The sequence below is a fragment of the Rattus norvegicus genome, chromosome 13 (assembly GCF_021556685.1).
Source record: "Rattus norvegicus strain SHRSP/BbbUtx chromosome 13, alternate assembly SHRSP_T2T, whole genome shotgun sequence".
Taxonomy (NCBI): Eukaryota; Metazoa; Chordata; class Mammalia; order Rodentia; family Muridae; genus Rattus; species Rattus norvegicus.
Genome location: NC_141546.1, coordinates 53,084,295 through 53,092,065, shown reverse-complemented (window position 1 = coordinate 53,092,065; position 7,771 = coordinate 53,084,295).

Below are 7,771 nucleotides of genomic sequence, written 5' to 3'. Positions count from 1 at the left end.
GCCCCTTCTTCTTTGGGATTCTGACACATAATGAGGACCAGCTGAGACATCTAGCTCTTCAACTTCCCACTGAAAAGCAGCCATTGTTCTTCCAGTCTGTTCTCTCAGTTCTGGTCATCTAAAGAGCAACGACTAATGAACTGACTGAGTGTTGTTGGCATTTCTGTTGAGTATTAATTTATTTGTTAAATGTGTACACTTATTATGAATGCTTTATACTGTCCATTTGAGATATATATATATATATATATATATATATATATATATATATATATGCTTTTATGCTAGGATCATTTGGATTCCTATTACATTGTGATAAATTTTGCAATCATTGTATCCATTGCTTTGAGGAATGTAAACTGGTATAGGCATTCTAGAAAACATGAAAGTTTCTCAAAGAGCCAAACAGAGTGATTATAGCTCACTGGTAAAGCTCACACCTCTGACATATATGATATATTCATTCTTAACACCTTGACAACAACAAACACCTACCATATGACCCAGAAATATTCCTTTAAGATATACTCCAAAGGAAATAATATTAAGCGACAGAGATGTTGTTGTTTCTATGTTCGCTACAGCATTATTAATAGCCGAGATAAGGAATCAATCTAAGTGTTCATTAGCATGTGACTAGAAGTAAAGACAATCTTATATGCGTCCTGGGGGAAGTATTCAGCTTTAAAAGTGAAGTTTTGCAAGTTAGTATACCATAGCAGAACTTGATGTACTTTATGAAATACAGATAGGGAAATAGTGGAAGAATTCACCAGGGGAGTGGAGAAAATAGCTTCATGTTGGTCAGTCCTGTAGAATAAATTGTTTTTGTGGGTCAAATAGGCAGCATGATGATCATAGTACAGTCACACTACTATGCATCCCACACTGGCTGGGAGAGCAGATCTCACATGTTCTTGTCGCAATGCGGACATGATATTTGTCATGTTTGCCAACACATCACATTGGACCTTTCAAATAAATTCAACTGTTATATGTCGGTTATAGGTCAGCAAAGCCAGACGGGGAGAGGCTATGCGAGAGAGAAATGTGGTTGTTCTGAGAGTACAGGAGTGAGAATTTGCAGTTGTGATCATCCTTAGTACCACTTTAAATATTACTGTTGGCCATGATCCAGTGAGATTTTTGACTTTGAAATAGAAGTAAACAAACAAACGAAGCAAAACGTGGAACACCTCTTGTGAGCAAGCTTTTAGTCAATGGTTTATATTTTTGTTAATTTAGGGGGTGATTTTCCTTTCTCTTTTTATAGGAAACATATACTTTTCTCTCAGTTTACCACATTTGTGTTTCAATCTACATTGTAGAAATATTTCCGTTGGGGATTTAGCTCAGTGGTAGAGCGCTTGCCGAGCAAGCGCAAGGCCCTGGGTTTGGTCCCCAGCTCCGAAAAAAAGAAAAAAAAAAAAATATTTCCCCTCAGCATTACAGAGTGGAGTGTAACAAGTGAGAAGTGATGTGGTCTTCATGAGGATTACTGCCAATCATACGAGCAGAAAGAAAAAGCACTGCGTGGGGGGAGGATATCCCGAAGGCCAATCATGGGCCAAGCGACTTACTAGATTTGCGTATTCCATCCTCCCAATCACTAGATGAGGTCATGTTTTACTTTATTACAGATGAGTTTCAGAAAGGTAACTCTCATGAAGTCACACATGAACCTTCCGAATCATGAACCAGCAGCACACACCGTTTTTCTACACTCGGCATAGTCTACCTATGCAAATCAAACAGAAGCAAAAATGAAGATGAAGTTTCTAAAACTCCGACGAGCTAACCAGAACTCTTCCTTTATTAGCATTTTCTGACCTACAGGCAGGTTTAAACTGTTCAGTTAACTCTTGTCTTGACCCTCAGATCCCGGCCCGCAGCAGCTCTCTGCTCCCAGACCCCGTGAGAGAGAGAGAGAGACCTCACCGCCTGGTCAGGTGGGCACTCCTGAGGCTGCAGAGCAGAAGAGACCACCAACACTGCTCACCCCTGCCCACATCCCTGGCCCAAGAGGAAACTGTATAAGGCCTCTGGGCTCCCGTGGGGGAGGGCCGAGGAGCGGCAGGACCCCTGCCTGAGACACCGCCTGAACCTGAAGGAAACAGACCGGATAAACAGTTCTCTGCACCCAAATCCCGTGGGAGGGAGAGCTAAACCTTCAGAGAGGCAGACAAGCCTGGGAAACCAGAAGAGACTGCTCTCTGCACACACATGTCGGACACCAGAGGAAAAAGCCAAAGACCATCTGGAACCCTGGTGCACTGAAGCTCCCGGAAACGGCAGCACAGGTCTTCCTGGTTGCTGCTGCTGCAGAGAGCCCGTGGGCAGCACCCCACTAGCGAACTTGAGCCTCGGGACCACAGGTAAGACCAACTTTTCTGCTGCAAGAAAGCTGCCTGGTGAGCTTGGGACACACGGAAGCAGAATTCCTCTAGGACCGGGCACGTTCTGTGTTTACCAGAAGTCCCACACCCTCGGATCCCGGCCCGCAGCAGCTCTCTGCTCCCAGACCCCGTGAGAGAGAGAGACCTCACCGCCTGGTCAGGTGGGCACTCCTGAGGCTGCAGAGCAGAAGAGACCACCAACACTGCTCACCTCTGCCCACATCCCTGGCCCAAGAGGAAACTGTATAAGGCCTCTGGGCTCCCGTGGGGGAGGGCCGAGGAGCGGCAGGACCCCTGCCTGAGAGACCGCCTGAACCTGAAGGAAACAGACCGGATAAACAGTTCTCTGCACCCAAATCCCGTGGGAGGGAGAGCTAAACCTTCAGAGAGGCAGACAAGCCTGGGAAACCAGAAGAGACTGCTCTCTGCACACACATCTCGGACACCAGAGGAAAAAGCCAAAGACCATCTGGAACCCTGGTGCACTGAAGCTCCGGGAAATGGCGGCACAGGTCTTCCTGGTTGCTGCCGCTGCAGAGAGCCCGTGGGCAGCACCGCACGAGCGAACTTGAGCCTCGGGACCACAGGTAAGACCAAATTTTCTGCTGCAAGAAAGCTGCCTGGTGAACTCAAGACACAGGCCCACAGGAACAGCTGAAGACCTGTAGAGAGGAAAAACTACACGCCCGAAACAGAACACTCTGTCCCCATAACTGACTGAAAGAGAGGAAAACAGGTCTACAGCACTCCTGACACACAGGCTTACAGGACAGTCTAGTCACTGTCAGAAATAGCAGAACAAAGTAACACTAGAGATAATCTGATGGCAAGAGGCAAGCGCAGGAACCCAAGCAACAGAAACCAAGACTACATGGCACCATCGGAGCCCAATTCTCCCATCAAAACAAACATGGAATATTCAAACACACCAGAAAAGCAAGATCTAGTTTCAAAATCATTTTTGATCATGATGCTGGAGGACTTCAAGAAAGACGTGAAGAACTCCCTTAGAGAACAAGTAGAAGCCTACAGAGAGGAATCGCAAAAATGCCTGAAAGAATTCCAGGAAATCATAAATAAACAAGTAGAAGCCCATAGAGAGGAGACACAAAAATCCCTGAAAGAATTCCAGGAAAACATAAATAAACAAGTAGAAGCCCATAGAGAGGAGACACAAGAATCCCTGAAAGAATTCCAGGAAAACAAAATCAAACAGTTGAAGGAATTAAAAATGGAAATAGAAGCAATCAAGAAAGAACACATGGAAACAACCCTGGATATAGAAAACCAAAAGAAGAGACAAGGAGCTGTAGATACAAGCTTCACCAACAGAATACAAGAGATGGAAGAGAGAATCTCAGGAGCAGAAGATTCCATAGAAATCATTGACTCAACTGTCAAAGATAATGTAAAGCGGAAAAAGCTACTGGTCCAAAACATACAGGAAATCCAGGACTCAATGAGAAGATCAAACCTAAGGATAATAGGTATAGAAGAGAGTGAAGACTCCCAGCTCAAAGGACCAGTAAATATCTTCAACAAAATCATAGAAGAAAACTTCCCTAACCTAAAAAAAGAGATACCCATAGGCATACAAGAAGCCTACAGAACTCCAAATAGATTGGACCAGAAAAGAAACACCTCCCGTCACATAATTGTCAAAACACCAAACACACAAAATAAAGAAAGAATATTAAAAGCAGTAAGGGAAAAAGGTCAAGTAACATATAAAGGCAGACCTATCAGAATCACACCAGACTTCTCGCCAGAAACTATGAAGGCCAGAAGATCCTGGACTGATGTCATACAGACCCTAAGAGAACACAAATGCCAGCCCAGGTTACTGTATCCAGCAAAACTCTCAATTAACATTGATGGAGAAACCAAGATATTCCATGACAAAACCAAATTTACACAATATCTTTCTACAAATCCAGCACTACAAAGGATAATAAATGGTAAAGCCCAACATAAGGAGGCAAGCTATACCCTAGAAGAAGCAAGAAACTAATAATCGTCTTGGCAACAAAACAAAGAGAATGAAAGCACACAAACATAACCTCACATCCAAATATGAATATAACGGGAAGCAATAATCACTATTCCTTAATATCTCTCAATATCAATGGCCTCAACTCCCCAATAAAAAGACATAGATTAACAAACTGGATACGCAACGAGGACCCTGCATTCTGCTGCCTACAGGAAACACACCTCAGAGACAAAGACAGACACTACCTCAGAGTGAAAGGCTGGAAAACAACTTTCCAAGCAAATGGTCAGAAGAAGCAAGCTGGAGTAGCCATTCTAATATCAAATAAAATCAATTTCCAACTAAAAGTCATCAAAAAAGATAAGGAAGGACACTTCATATTCATCAAAGGAAAAATCCACCAAGATGAACTCTCAATCCTAAATATCTATGCCCCAAATGCAAGGGCACCTACATACGTAAAAGAAACCTTACTAAAGCTCAAAACACACATTGCACCTCACACAATAATAGTGGGAGATTTCAACACCCCACTCTCATCAATGCACAGATCATGGAAACAGAAATTAAACAGTGATGTCGACAGACTAAGAGAAGTCATGAGCCAAATGGACTTAACGGATATTTATAGAACATTCTATCCTAAAGCAAAAGGATATACCTTCTTCTCAGCTCCTCATGGTACTTTCTCCAAAATTGACCATATAATTGGTCAAAAAACGGGCCTCAACAGGTACAGAAAGATAGAAATAATCCCATGCGTGCTATCGGACCACCACGGCATAAAACTGGTCTTCAATAACAATAAGGGAAGAATGCCCACATATATGTGGAAATTGAACAATGCTCTACTCAATGATAACCTGGTCAAGGAAGAAATAAAGAAAGAAATTAAAAACTTTTTAGAATTTAATGAAAATGAAGGTACAACATACCCAAACTTATGGGAAAAATGAAAGCTGTGCTAAGAGGAAAACTCATAGAATGCCAGCAGCAAACCACTGAACTGAGAATAGGACCACCGTTGAAGGAATCAGAGAAAGAACTGGAAGAGCTTGAAGGGGCTCGAGACCCCATATGTACAACAATGTCAAGCAACCAGAGCTTCCAGGGACTAAGCCACTACCTAAAGACTATACATGGACTGACCCTTCACTCTACCCATAGGTAGCAATGAATATCCTAGCAAGAGCACCAGTGGAAGGGGAAGCCCTGGGTCCTGCTAAGACTGAACCCCCAGTGAACTAGACTATGGGGGGAGGGCGGCAATGGGGGGAGGGTTGGGAGGGGAATACCCATAAGGAAGGGGAGCGGGGAGGGGGATATTTGCCCGGAAACCGGGAAAGGGAATAACACTTGAAATGTATATAAGAAATACTCAAGTTAATAAAAAAAAAAAAGCAAAAAAAAAAAAAAAAGAATTTAATGAAAATGAAGGCACAACATACCTAGAAAAAAAAAAAAACTCTTGTCTTCAGTACAAAACATCAAGAGTCAAAAATCAGTCTCCAAACAGTGGCACCTGTCAGTTCTCAGCGCAGCATCTCCAAGTCCAGAGATCCTTACAGTCTCCCACACGCTGGGAGATCTGTGCCTCACTTTGGCTTCTAATGTGGGGTGTGAAAAGCATCTGCCTCATTTTTTCACTTCCCTCATCTCTGTTCTACCAGACCTCCACCCTCCCCCCCACAAAAAAAACTTTTCCTCCCTTCCTCTCCGTCCTGTAAGTTCTTCCTTGTCCTGACTTTAGTGTGCATTAACCGATCATCCCCTAGTAATTTAACTCAGTTTCCAGCTGCTTAATGCTTGGCTATCCTTTGCTTTACTTTGAACATATAACAATTTCAACAATTCCATTTGAAGTACATTAATTATAAGAACTATAATTTCTATTTGTGTGTGTGTGTGTGTGTGTGTGTGTCCTTTGTAATATCCAAGGAAATTTTGGAGCCATTTGGTATTCAGTATTTATGGACTGAATAATACAATGGTGTGACCAGGAGACAAACAAACAAAAACAAATAGACAAAAAAATATTGTCTATTGTTGTTACTCTGGAATTGTTAAACCTGGATTTGCAGGGTGAAAATATGGCTCAGTGGCCAAGTTTACTTAGTGCATGTAAAGCCCTGATCTAAATTACTACCACATTCTATCCCAACAAAAGAACAAACAAAAAAAATATTTAGGTATTTTTAAATTTATTTATTTTCATTTTTAAGGTATTGGTGTTTTAATGCCAAGCAACCAGAGCTTCCAGGGACTAAGCCACTACCCAAAGACTATACATGGACTGACCCTGGGCTCCAACCACATAAGTAGCAATGAATAGCCTAGTAAGAGCACCAGTGGAAGGGGAAGCCCTTGGTCCTGCCAAGACTGAACCCCCAGTGAACATGATTGTTGGGGGTAGGGTGGTAATGGGGGGAGGATGGGGAGGGGAACACCCATATAGAAGGGGAGAGGGAGGGGCTAGGGGGATATTGGCCTGGAAACCGGGAAAGGGAATAACAATCGAAATGTAAATAAGAAATACTCAACTTAATAAAGAAAAAATATAAGCAAGTAAAAAGAAAAAGGTATTGGTGTTTTGCCTGCATGTACATGTGTGTGAGGGCTGTCTGATCTCCTAGAACTGGAGTTATAGACACTTGTGAGCTGCCATGTGGCTGCTGAGAATTGAACCCAGGACCTCTGGGAAGAGCAGCCAGTGCTCATAATTACCGAGCCATCTCTCCATGCACGATGTAGGTATTCTAATAATTTGAAAATTATATACGCTTCATGTCTTTAAGCAAGAAGTATTTCTTATCAGTAAGGTAATTATCACTAAAGTGTCATATTAACTAAGTTTATCCAGAGCGAGGTTCTCTACTCTTCAGACTCTTCCTCGAAGTTACTCAGAATGTCAGTATTATTCATTGTCTATTCAACCATGTTTCTGAGTACTTCCTTGCTAGTTCCTCTGGGGGTTTGTTTGTTTGTTTTGTTTTCTTTTTCCAAGATAGGATTTCTCTGGCTGTCCTGGAACTCGTTCTGTAGACTAGGCTGGCCTTGAACTGAAACATACGCCTGTCTCAGCCTCCCGAGTACTGGGCCTGTATGTGAGCTTCTCTGTATGTGATGGTTGTGCTCATCGGGCCCTGAGAGTTGGTGGTTTGTGTTAATTTTGTTTAGAAAACATATTTTCTGCGTTTGCATAGTGCTGTGGGCTGGCTGTTCAGCTCCCACCACCGTAGATCATCTTGCTGCTGGCCCTTGCTCACACCTACAGATCTCTGGCTGCCGCATTATTTTACAGCAGATGAGGCAAGTGTGGAGGTGGAGCTGTGAGGAGGTTTTCTGTGTTAAGTGGTGGGGATTCCTCCCACTGCTCCCTCTG